Source organism: Phascolarctos cinereus, unplaced genomic scaffold (genome assembly GCF_003287225.1).
Source record: "Phascolarctos cinereus isolate Bilbo 61053 unplaced genomic scaffold, phaCin_HiC Scaffold_4;HRSCAF=312, whole genome shotgun sequence".
NCBI classification, from domain to species: Eukaryota; Metazoa; Chordata; class Mammalia; order Diprotodontia; family Phascolarctidae; genus Phascolarctos; species Phascolarctos cinereus.
The window spans coordinates 689,027,874-689,040,642 of NW_027555847.1; the positions used below are offsets into that span (position 1 = coordinate 689,027,874).

Sequence of the window (12,769 nt, forward strand, 5' to 3'; positions counted from 1 at the left end):
AATAGCTCCTAATTATTGTTTTTATTTCCTCTTCATTGGTGATGAATTCACCCTTTTCATTTTTGATGCTAGTAACTTGGTTTTCTTTTTTCTTGTTTTAATCATATTAACCAAAGGTTTATCTATTCTGTTTTTTTTTCTCATAAAAACAGCTCATAGTTTTGTTCATTCGTTCAATAGTTTTCTTAATTTCAGTTTTATTAATCGCTCCTTTGATTTTCAGAATTTCTAAATTGGTGTTTAATTAGGGATTTTAAATTTGTTCTTTTTCTAGCTTTTTTAGTTGCATGCCCAATTAATTGATTTCTTCTTTCTCTATTTTATTCATGTAAGCATTTAGAGATATAAAATTTCCCCCTAAGAACTGCTTTGACTGTATCCCATAAGTTTTGCTATGTTGTCTCATTGTTGTCATTCTCTTGGATGAAGTTATTGTTTCTGTGATTTCTTGTTTGACTCACTCATTCTTTAGGATTAGATTATTTAGTTTCCAATTAATTTTTGGTCTTATTTTCCATGGCCCTCTAACATGTAATTTTTGTTACATCATGATCTGAAAAGGATGCATTTAATATTTCTGCAGTTCTGCATTTAATTGTGAGGTTTTTATGCCCCTAGTACATGGTTAGTTTTTGTGTAGGTGCTATGTACAACTGAGAAAAGGGTACATTCTGTTCTATCCCCATTCAGTTTTCTCCAGAGGTCTGTCATATATTGCTTTTCTAAAATTCATTTCACCTCCTTAATTTCTTTCTTGTTTATTTGTGTTTAGATATATAGTTATGAAAGGCAGAAGTTGACATCCCCCACTAGTACAATTTTACTGTCTGTTTCTTCCTGTAAGTCTCTTAATTCTCCTCTAAGAACCTGAATATTATACTACTTGGTACATATATGTTTAGTATTGATATTACTTCATTGTCTGTGATACCTTTTAAGAAGATGTATTTTCCTTCCTCATTTCTTTTAATTAGATCTATTTTTGCTTTTGCTTTGTCTGAGATCGATTGCTACCCCTGCTTTTTTTACTTCAGCTGAAGCATAATATATTCTGCTCCAGCCTTTTACCTTCACTCTGTGTGTATCTTTCTGCTTCATTGAATATCCATCTCCTGCCCTGAAAGATTATGCTCAGTTTTGCTGGGTAGTTGATCCTTGGTTGTAATCCAAGCTTCTTTGCCTCATGGAATATCATATTCCACACCCTCTGATTTTTTAATGTAGAAGCTGCAAGGTCCTGCGTAATCCTGACTGTGGTTCCACGGTGTTTGAATTGTTTCTGACTGCTTGCAGCATTTTCTCCTTGACTTGACAATTCTGGAGTTTGCCTACAATAATCCTTGACATTTTCAATTTGGGAGCTGATCAGTAGATTTTTTTCGATGACTATTTTACCCTCTGGTTCTAGGGCTTCAGGGTAGTTTTCCTTGATGATCTCCTGAAAGATGCTGTCCAGGTTCTTTTTTTCATAATGGCTTTCAGTTAGACTAATAATTCTTAAGTTTTCTGTCCTGGATCTGTTTTCCAGGTCAGTTGTTTTTCCAGTGAGGTATTTTACATTTTCTTCTATTTTTTCATTCTTTTGATTTGTTTGACTGATTCTTAATGTCTCATAGAGTCATTAGCTTCCAGTTGCCCACTTCTAATTTTTAATGAATTGTTTTCTTCAGTTAGCTTTTGTATCTCCTTTTCCATTTGGCCCATTTTACTTCTTTTCAGTGAGTTTTTGTACCTCCTTCTCTATTTGGCCAATTCTACTTTTTAAGGAGTTGTTTTCTTCAGTGTACTTTTTTCCCATTTTGTCAACTGTATTTTTAAAGGAATTGTTCAGTTTTTATTTTACCTCTCTTATTTGACTTTTTAAATCCTTCTTGAGCTCTTCTAAGAAGGCTTTTTGGGCTTAAGACCAGTTCATTTTCCTCTCTGAGGTTTCAGATGTGGGCATATTAACCATGTCCTCTTCTGAATTTGTATTCTGATCTTCCCTGTCATCAAGATACTTCTCTATGGTTATTGTTTTTCTGTGTTGCTTTTTGGTTATGTTGTTTGCCTTTTTTCTGACTTTTAAAGTTGATCTCTGCTTCTGGGACACAGAGGGTACTGTCCTAGACTTCTTGTGCTAGGGGCTAGAGTTTGCTGAGGTGGGGCTTGCCACTGGCTTGCTGGGATGCCTCCCTACCTCTACTGGTCCCCTTCAACCACAAGCAAGAGAGGCGTTTCCCATTAATCCTCCTAGCTTCATGAGCTAAAAGACTGCTGTATCTCATCTTTCTGCTGACTCCACTATTTCAGGGCTTTTCCTGGGGCAATATTTTCTAAATTTTTCAAGGTCAGTAAGGGAGGGTGAGAGCGACTTACTGCTTACTCTGACATCTTGGCTCCTGGAAGTTGAAATAGATGACTTTCAAACTTTTAGTTTGTGGGCTAATAGCTCCAGGAGTCCAGGAGCAACTGCTGTTGCTGTTACCACCACTACTGCTGCTGATTCAGTCACTCCTAAGGCCTGCTTCTGGATTACTGGGGCCAGGGCTATATTGGCACACGCTGCATTCCTGTGCTTGACTGTGCTTCTCTCTCACCCAGTTCCGACAGACCCCTTCCACTGACCTTCTAAGTTGTCTCTGGCGTCTATAGGATGAGAATACTGGAAACCACCACTACTGCCAGTGATTCAGTCCCCCCAGGCCTGCTCCAGCTTTGCTTGGGCTGGGTTTGCTCTATCCTGTGTGCTGGATTCTCCTCTCTCAGGCCAGTGCAACAGACCTTTCCTCTCGACATTCCAGGTTGTTTTGGGCTGAAAATCTGCCTCATTCTTGTCTTTTTGTGGGTTCTGCCGCTCTAGAATTTGTTCAGAGTCACTTTATAGAGATATTTGAAGGAGTTTGGGGGAAAGCTCAGGCAAGTCCCTGTGTTCATTCCACCATCTTGACTCTGCCCTATCTCTCTGCTTCAAATGTGTTTCTTGTAAGCAGCATATTGTAGGATTCTGGTTTTTAATCCACTCTGCTATCTGCTTCCATTTTATAGTAGAGTTTATCCCATTCACATCACATTATGATTACTAGCTTTGAATTTACCTCCATGCTGTTTTCCCCATTTATACTTTTCTCTCTCCTTTTTCCCTTTCCCTTCTCACCAGTGTTTTGCTTCTGACCACCACCTCCCTTAATCTTCCCTCCCTTCTATCAGCTCTCCTCCTTTTACTTTCCCTGCTACTTCCCTATAGAGCAAGATAGATTTCTATATCCAACTAAGTGTGTGTTTTATTCCCTCTTTGAGTCAAATCCAATGAGAGTAAGGTTCAAACAGTGTTCACCTCCCCCTGTCTTACCCTCTACTGTAATAGGTCTTTGCTCTTCTTCACGTGATATAATTTGCCCTATTCTGCCTCCTCTTTCCTATTCTCCCAGTACAATACTTTTTTTTGCCCCTTAATTTTTTTTATCATCACATCAAGGTCAACTTATACCCACATCCTCTATATATGTATACCCCTTCTAACTGTACTAATAGAGATACAGTTCTCAAGAGTTACAAGTATCACCTTCTCATGTAGGGATGTAAACAGTTTAACCTTATTGAATAATGTTTTTTTTCTTTCCTGTTTACCTTTTTATGCTTCTCTTGTGTCTTATATATGAAGATCACATTTTCTGTTCAGCTCTGGGTTTTTTGTCAGGAATGATTGAAAGGTCCCTATTTCATTGAATGTCCATCTTTTCCCCTGAAAGACTATGTTCAGTTTTGCTGATTCTTGGTTGTAATCCAAGTTCCTTTGCCTTCCAGGAATATCATATTCCAAGCCCCCTAATCATTTAGTGTAGAAACTGTTAAGTCATATGTAATCCTTACTGTGGCTCCTTGATATTTGAATTGTTTCTTTCTGGCTGCTTGTGTATTTTCTCCTTGTTCAGGAGTTTTCATTTGGGGATCTCTTGGTGGATTCTTTCAGTGACTGTTTTACGCTCTGGCTCTAGGATATCAATGAGGGCAGTTTTCCCTGATAACTTCTTGAGAGATGCCGTCCAGGCTCTTTTTTTGATCATGGCTTTCAGGTAGTCCAATAATTCTTAAATTATCTCTCCTGGATCTATTTTCCAGGTCACTTGTTTTTCCAGTGAGCTATTTTACTTTTTCTTCAATTTTTTCATTCTTTTGATTTAGTTTGACTGATTCTTGATGTCTCATAGAGTCATTAGCTTCTACTTGCCCAATTCTGATTTTTAAGGAATTGCTTTCTTCAGTTAGCTTTTCTAATTTTTTTTTCTACCGCTCACATTTGACTTTTAAAATCCTTCTTGAGCTCTTCAAGAAGGCTTTTTGGGCTTCAGACCAGTTCATATTCCCCTTTGAGGTTTCAGATGTAGGTATGTTGACAATGGTATCTTCTTCTGAGTTTGTGTTTTGATCTTCCCTGTCACCTTAGTAACTTTCTATGGTCAGTGTTCATTTTTGCTTCTTGCTCATCTTTTTTGCTTCTTTCCTGGCTTTTAAGTTGCACTTTCCTACTGTAGTACAGGGTGCATTGTCACAATATTCTTGTGCTGGGGGCCAGGGGCTTGATCACAGGCTTTTTGCTGGGATTTCAGGTGCTGGCATCTGGTGGCTCTAGGGGTCTTGCAGCTTATGTAGTGCTGAGCTGGGGTCCTAGTGGTAGTGTCTGGTGTGTGCTGAGGCCAGGTGGGATTTTTCTGTATTTTCCCCAGGGTAACACTGAAGCACGTGGAGTTCTGGGCCCCTGGAGGATGCCTGTCTGCCTTGGGCTGGGCTGAAGCATGAGGTGGTTCTCTGAGCTGGAGTCTGCCAGTTCCCCGGCTAAGGCATGTGGAGGGTCCTGGTGTTGGCATTTTCCTGCTTCACCACAATGGGGCTCAGCTTCTCCTGCTGGTTTTCTGAGTTGGGGCTTGCTGTTCGCTTGCTGGGATGCTTCCTGTCCTATCTTGCTGATCCTCCAAGTTTCCTCGGCTAAAAGACTGCCCCACTCCACTCAATCTTTCTGCTATTCCAGGATTTTGGATGTAGTTAAATTTTAATAATTCCAAAGAAGAAATGTGAGAATGTACCTCTCTTCTTCGGGGAGGACACTGCAGATGTCAGACCTTTTCAGTATATTGATTTGTTTTTCTTAACTCTCTCCCCCCCCCAATTTATTTTTTGTCATAAGGGAGGGGAGAATTATACTGAGAATTATAGGTGATTTAAAAAACAAAAAATATCAAATTTTAGAAAATAAAAATAACCTAAGTTATGGAATTCCCTGTGTATATGCATTGCTCCCTTCAGATTCCTTACTCTTTTGGTCCTCATTGGAATTGTTTCACTATTGGCTCAATATTAGGAAAACTATTAGCATAATTAATCATATCAACAACAGAACTAACAGAAACCACATGAATATCTCAATAGATGCAGAAAAAGCTTTTGACAAAATACAGTACCCTTTCCTATTGAAAACCCTGGAGAGCATAGGAATAAGTTGAAGTCTTCCTTAAAATGATAAGTAGCAGCTACCTAAAACCTTCAGCAAGCATTATATGTAATGGGGATAAGTTAGAAGCATTTCCAATAAGATCAAGGGTGAAACAAGGATGTCCATTATCTCCACTGTTGTTCAATATGGTACTAGAAACATTAGCTTTAGCAATAAGAGAAGAAAAAGAAATTGCAGATATTAGACTAGGCAAAGAAGAAATAAAGCTATCACTCTTTGCAGATTATATGATGATATACTTAGAGAGCCCTAGAGAATCAAGTAAAAAACTACTTGAAATAATAAACAACTTTAGCAAAATGGCAAGATATAAAATAAACCCATAAATCATTAGCATTTCTATGTATTACCAACAAAGCCCAACCGCAAGAGATAGAGAAATTCCATTTAAAGTTACTATAGACATTATAAAATATTTAGGAATCTACCTCCCGAAACAAATCCAGAAACTATATGAACACAATTACAAAATATTTTTCACACAAATAAAGTCAGATCTAAATAATTGGAAAAACATCAGTTGCTCATGATTAGGCCAAGCTATTATAATAAAAATGACAATTCTACCTAAGCTAATTTACTTATTCAGTGCCATAGCATATTACCAAAAATTATTTTATAGAGCTAGAAAAAATAACAGGATTCATCTGGAAGAACAAAAGGTCCAGAATATCAAGGGAACTAATGAAAAGAAATGCTAGGAAAGGTGGCCTAAGCATACCAGATCTTAAATTGTATTATAAAGCAGCAATCATCAAAACTATTTGGTAGTGGCTGAAAAATAGCGTGATTCGTTAGTGGAACAGGCTAGGTACACAAAACGCAGTAGTCAGTGACTATCGTAATCTACTGTTTGATAGACCTGAAGCCTCAGCTTCTGGGATAAGAACTCACTATTTGACAAAAAACTGCTGGGAAAACTGGAAAAGAGTATGGCAGAAACTAAGCATAGGCCAAAATCTTACACTCTAGACCAAAATAAAGTCAAAATGGGTACACTATTAGATGTAAAGGCTGATACTATAAGGAATTGTTTCAATGTTCCTGTAACCCTCTCCTGCCTTTCGTAGGCTGACTTTACCTGTAGAATTTTAGTCCATGAGATTCTACTTATCCTTTCTCTGAATCTTGAAATCTCCTCCAAATCTGTGGTATATGTCAAAGTATGCCGAGATTTTTTTCCCCAGTCACAGACTCTAGGAGGAAATGTTAACTTACCAACAGCGTTCTCAGCATTTCTACTCTAGCAACCAGTTTTTCCTTGTTAGAATCAGATCCAGGATAGTTGCCTCTTTTTGGTTCTTTCACCTTTGAAATATGCTGTTATCATTAAGGCAAGTCAAGAAATTAATAGTTCTGCTTTTGGCAGAGAAAGTACAGATGTCTGGTTAATTGAAGTCCCTCATTACTGTTAACAGTATCTCTTTGCAGTGTTTGCCGAGTTTTCTAGAGTAGACACCTGTGACAAAAATCATTTGTTTTTCTCCCTCCATTGACCTTTATTCAAGTGCTTTCCTCTTCTGGTTCCCGGAATTTGTCATATGACTGTGCTTTTTTAATATATGATATTATTCTATGCTCCTTTTTACCTGTATGGTATAGCTATCTAAAGCCATAATTGTAACATGAATTTCTTCCTACAAAAGCTCACTGATACCCATAAAGTCAGATTTTCCTGCGTGCCATAGGACCCGTACTTTCTCTTGCTTGTTGCTTAAATATGAGCATTTGTGCATAGTAGGTATTTGAGGCTAGGGCCCATGTAAATATTACCCTGAGATACCTTTTGCAGTAGTATAGTAATACTTAAATAGAATGAGAGAGTATAACAAAATAGTGATACAATCTCAATTAATTTCCAGATTTAGTGTTATACCAATCAAACTATCATGTTACATTATAACACTACATAAAATAGTAGCATTCATTGGAAGGAACAAAAAGTCAAGAATTTTAAAGAAATGATGAAAAGTAGGAATGAAAGGTATCTGATATTGCCAGATTTCAAAGTATATTACAAAAACAATATAATTATCAAAATTATTTGGTACTAGTTAAAATAGTGGGATGGACTAGATAAACAAGTCCCAGAAACATTTTGAACACAGTAGCCCAGCGTTCCACAAACTTAAGAACACAAGGACTTCTCAAAAGAACTTCTGGGAAAACTGTGAAACAATTTGGTAGAAATTAGTGTTAGACTAGCACATTAATAGCTGTATGCAAGAACAAACTGACTGCATAAATGGCCTTAACATAAAAACAAACCTACCTACCTAGAGAAGAACAGCAGGTACCTTTAAGATCTATGGTTTGGAGAGAATTTAATCAAATGTTTGATCCAGGAGGTGATATAGGTGTTGAATTATGTCAAGTAGGTTCCTGACATGGTCGAGTCTGCACTTTATGGGAAGAGCACTTTGATATCTGAGTGAAGGATAGATAGAATGGGGCAAGCAGGCTATTGTAATAGTCCAGGAATGAGGTCATTAGGGACTGCACAAGGGTGGTGGCAGAGTCTGAATTGAGAATGGGGTATGTGTAAAATATTTTTAAAAGGTAAAATTACCAGACCTTGATGATAGATTGCCTATTGGGGGGGGGGATGAGAAGGAGGAGTGAGGTTGGGAGTCTTGTTGACCAGGAAGATAGGGGTACTATCAACACTGATAGGGATGTTAGGAAGGAGAGGAGTTTGGGAGGAAAAGACAATGAGTTCTGTTTTGTACATACTAAGTTTGCGGTGTCAACAGGATGTCCAGTTTGAGAAATCTATGATAGACGATTGGACATGAGATACTAGAGGCAAACTGAAAGTTTAGGGCTAGGTGGTGCAGTGGATAGAGCACTGGCCTAGAGTCCAGAAGATGAGAGTTCAAATTCGGTATCTGACACTAGCTGTGTGACCCTGGGCAAGTCACTTAACCCATACTTGCCTCAATTTCTCATCTGCAAAATGGGGATATTGTAGAGAAGGAAATGCGAAACCACTGCAGTATCTTTGCCAAGAAATCCCCGTGATCTCATCCATGCAGTCGTGAAGAGCTGGACACAACTGGACAGCAGCAACAAAATAAAATATCCTGGACTAGGTGGTGCAGTGGATAGAATGCTGGGCTTGTAGTCACAAAGACTAATTTTCCTGAGTTCAAACCTGGCCTCAGATACTTACTAGCTGTGTGACCCTGGACAAGTCACTTCACCATGTTTGCCTCAGTTTCCTCATATGTAAAATGAGCTGGAGAAGGAAATGGCAAACCACTCCAGTATCTTTGCCAAGAAAATCCCAAATGGGATCACAAAGAGCCAGACACGATTGAAAAAGGACTGAATGACAACAAAGTAGATTTGAGAAACATCAGCATAGAAATTATCATTGAATCTGTGGGAACTGATGATCTCACCAAGTGAAATAGTATAGAGGGAAAAGAGAAGAGGGCCCAGGACAGAACACTCTGGGGAACCCATATTTAATGGTTGTGACTTAGATTAAGGTCTAGCAAAGGGGACTGGGAATTAAGACAGGTAGGTAGAGGACCAGAAAGAGAGCAGTGTCACAAAAACCTAGAGAGATGAGTGTATCAAGGAAAAGAGTGATTGATGGTCAAATGGTGCAGAGAAATCAAGAAGGATGACGTTTGAGGAAAAGTCATTCCATTTGGCAATTAAGAGATGGCTAGTAACTTTGAAGGGAGAGCAGTTTTGATTGAATGCTGAGATTGGAAGACACGCTATAGAGAGTAAGTGAAACAGCCTTATCAAGGAGTTTAGCCACAAAAGAGAATAGAATTATGGGACAGTACCTAGTAGGAATGGATGGATCAAATAAAGGGTTTTTTTGGAGGATGAAGAAGACATGGGCATGTTTGTAGGCAGTAGGGAAATAGCTAGTAGAGGATGAGAGATTGAAGACAAGTGAAAGAGGGAACAATTTGTTGGAGAGGATGAGATGGAATGGGATCACTTGTGCACATAGAGAGGTTTACCTTGGCAAGAAGGGCCGCCTCTTCAAGTAAGATGGGTAATATTGGCAGAAGGTATCTAAATGACGCAAGATGAGGAGAGGAAGAGAGACCTCTCAGTAAATGGCCTCAAGCAAAGAAATATATTAATATGCTTAGGAAACCAGAGATAGCAGCTTCAACTTCCTGGGGTACAGATTTAGGTTTTATAGCTTTTGAGACTCTTGTAGAGTACATAGCCCATCAGCATTTTGGGGAATCTTAGAATAGATAACACCTTTCATAGAGGAAGAAAGGATAGAAAAAGGCAGAATCATTCAAGGGAGAAAATAGGGGCTGCTAGCATAATATTTGCCATGCACTTGGCACGGTGTTATCAGAATGAGAAAACATTCTCTGTTCAAGGGCATGAGACAAAGTGAAGTAACCAAGTGCTTTTATAATTGTTAAAGAAATGCTTATAGATAAAACTCCAGGAATGAGGTAATTTAAATTAGACTGTAGGTTTCTCTTATGCAAGGGAAATAAGCAGTTAAAGTTTGTACAACAGTAGATGAGGCCATCCATTTTACATAATTAGTTATATTTTATTTCTCCTTTTTTCCCCACAATTAGGCCACCATGTGGTGGGAGAGTTCTACATTGTTAGTCCATCAAGATATCATGAAATTATTGTGGTTCCTAGTTGTGCCCTGTATTGCTATATGCATCTTTTATTCTTTATGATAATTCACTTAGGGTATGCTCCCAAGAACTCTTATGAAGTATCAGATTGCCTTCTAAAAAGGTGTTGCTAATTTGTGATTCTATCATTGATATATGAATACCATGCCCTTTTCTCCACAATTTGCCAGCATTGAGTTAGGACACTTACAGTTATTTTTATGAACTTGATGAACATCAAGTGGTACCTTAAAGTTGTTTTAATTTGCATTTGTAATATGCCCAGTATCTACCATCCCCCCTGCAATATGGTTTCATCTAGTACAAAGCCCCTTAATAAAAGCATTTGTTCTGTAAACCTTGGACTCAGTCAAAGGCCTCACCCAAGGACCTAGAAGGCAACATGTGGCCTACGGCAGCGGGTTCCCCACCCTAATCTAGTTCTTCCCTAAAAAAGCTGACAGTGCTCCGATTTGTTTGGCCTGGGGATGCCTCAGGCTAGGCCTCCCTTGACACAGCTTCCAGGTAGCCTCTGGCCATATTGACATTACTTACTGATCACCAAAGGACACCTACACTGGGTTGGGGTCCTTTAGATGTGGCAGATGTCCCGAAACTGCCCCAGTCACCACACTCTTACCTGCTGACCCATTTCCATATGGGGAAGGGGAGTGTACCATTTCTACCTACCCAAGTGCCACTGTATCCTTGTTGACTCTCCTTTCAATGGTAGAGTTAAGTAAACCTCCTTTTTTAACTGTTCAGTGACCTACAGGTGCCTCATTTCATCCCAGCATTGAACTTGAACTGACAAGGTCCTGACTCTAGTCAAGTCCCTACCTAATAGCTTTTCTTTGTTAATACAATTGATCGGTTTTTTTTCAAATAGTTGTAGTCTGTGTGTCCTCTTCTGTCAATTGACTCTTTATATCTCAATCATGTGTCCAGTGGGACACTTGACTTTTAGAGACCTTCTTCAAAAAGTTGTGGTGAGGAGAACACCTTAATAAATTGTAAAATGTTATATGAATGATATGTACTGTTAGCATTTATTTATATAGTGTATTATAAAACAATGATACCTTAGAAGTCTGTTGAGTAATATTTGCCCTTTGACTAAATGGTTTCAGCTAATATGTTTTTAAGTTCTTGTATTTGTTGTTCATTTTTCAGCAGCACTCAGTAAATATTTATTGAACCAATGAGTGAGTTCCATGTGGGTCAGATAGTATTGAATTAGTAAGAAAAAAATGTTTTTATTTGTTTTTACAACTTGTAGAGAATAGCCCCTTTGCCAAAAACAGATGTATTATATTATCTTGCCAGCAGGTGGAGCAATTAAGTAAGAAATAAACTTTTACATATAAAATTCCATCTTCTCCCCCCCCCAAAAAAAACATCTCAACCATTATTATTAATGGACATTTATTGACTATGAGTAGAAAACATAGCATTGGTACTCTTTCTCTGAATATAGCTTTTTTTCCCTTGTGATTGCTGAAGGCATTTACAGGAGAACGAGATGATTTTAATGAGATCACTGATAGATATTCATAAGTAAATATTCTGCAATAATATTGTATCTGGTTTTAGGGAGTAGATTATAACTGTAGCAAGAAGATCTGTATTTAACTTACACCTCTGGCACAGTCTGGATGTTTGACCATGGGCAAGTCAACTTTCAGTTTCCCAGGCAGCTCTCTAAGATTATTCTCCTGGGTTTTTATGACATTGCTGTCTTTTGGATTTATCTCCTTCCATCTGTCTGACTGCTCTTTCCTAATCGTGTTTGGTGGTTCATCATCTATTTCCGCCCCTGCAACTCTGGGTATATACCAAGGCATTGTCCTGGTATCTCTTATCCCTTCCCTCTATCCCTCAGAGGTTCAGGCTTAAACATGAGAACATGAAGTAATTTGTGTGACCTCATCAACTCCTGTGGGTTTAGTTATCTCCATGCAGATAGTCAATAGTCATAAACATACATTAAGTGCCTGCTATGTACCAGGCACTGGGCTAAGTCTAGGGATACAACTGTGAAAAAGAAAGGATAGTTCCTGCTCTCAATTTAATGAGGGAAGACACAAAAAGAAAGCTGAAAAGTGTGTATGGGGTGGGGAATGCTGTTCTGCCTGGCTTGGAGAAATGGTGAAGACAAATAAAAAATGAGTACAGCCAGAGAAGTCAAAAGAGTTCCAGATAACTCCCAGATCTCTGTTTCCATCAGGTGTCTCTCTCCTCAGCTCTGGTTCTATATCACCAACTCTTTAATGGTCATTTCAGACTGATTGCCCCGATACCTCAAATCCTGGCCAGACCAGAACTTATCTGTTCCCCAGAGCCCACCCCTCTTTTGAGCTACCCTGTTTCCATGAAGGATATCACCATCCTTTCAATTACTCAGGTTTACAAACTACTCAAGTCCTCACTCTCCCTCACCTCATATAGCCAGTCACTAAATTTTATCTCTCTCCCTTCAAAATGATTGTACCTTTCTAGTTCCAAATCTCTTAAATCCATCACATTCTGTCCCTTAACAGGACTACTGTCACCTAAGTTCAGGCTATAACCATTTCTTGCCTAGACTATTTAATAGCCTTCTAATTAATGTCTACATTGAACCTTTACTAGTTCCAATCCATCCTCTACACAG

At 38.5% G+C, this 12,769-nt stretch overlaps 1 long non-coding RNA gene across 2 annotated transcripts in view; it reads left to right on the plus strand.

Moving 5' to 3' along the window:
• Positions 1–12,769, plus strand: part of LOC110220359 (uncharacterized) — a 277,070-nt gene that overhangs the window by 16,762 nt on the left and 247,539 nt on the right. The gene's annotated exons all lie outside the window — the stretch shown is intronic.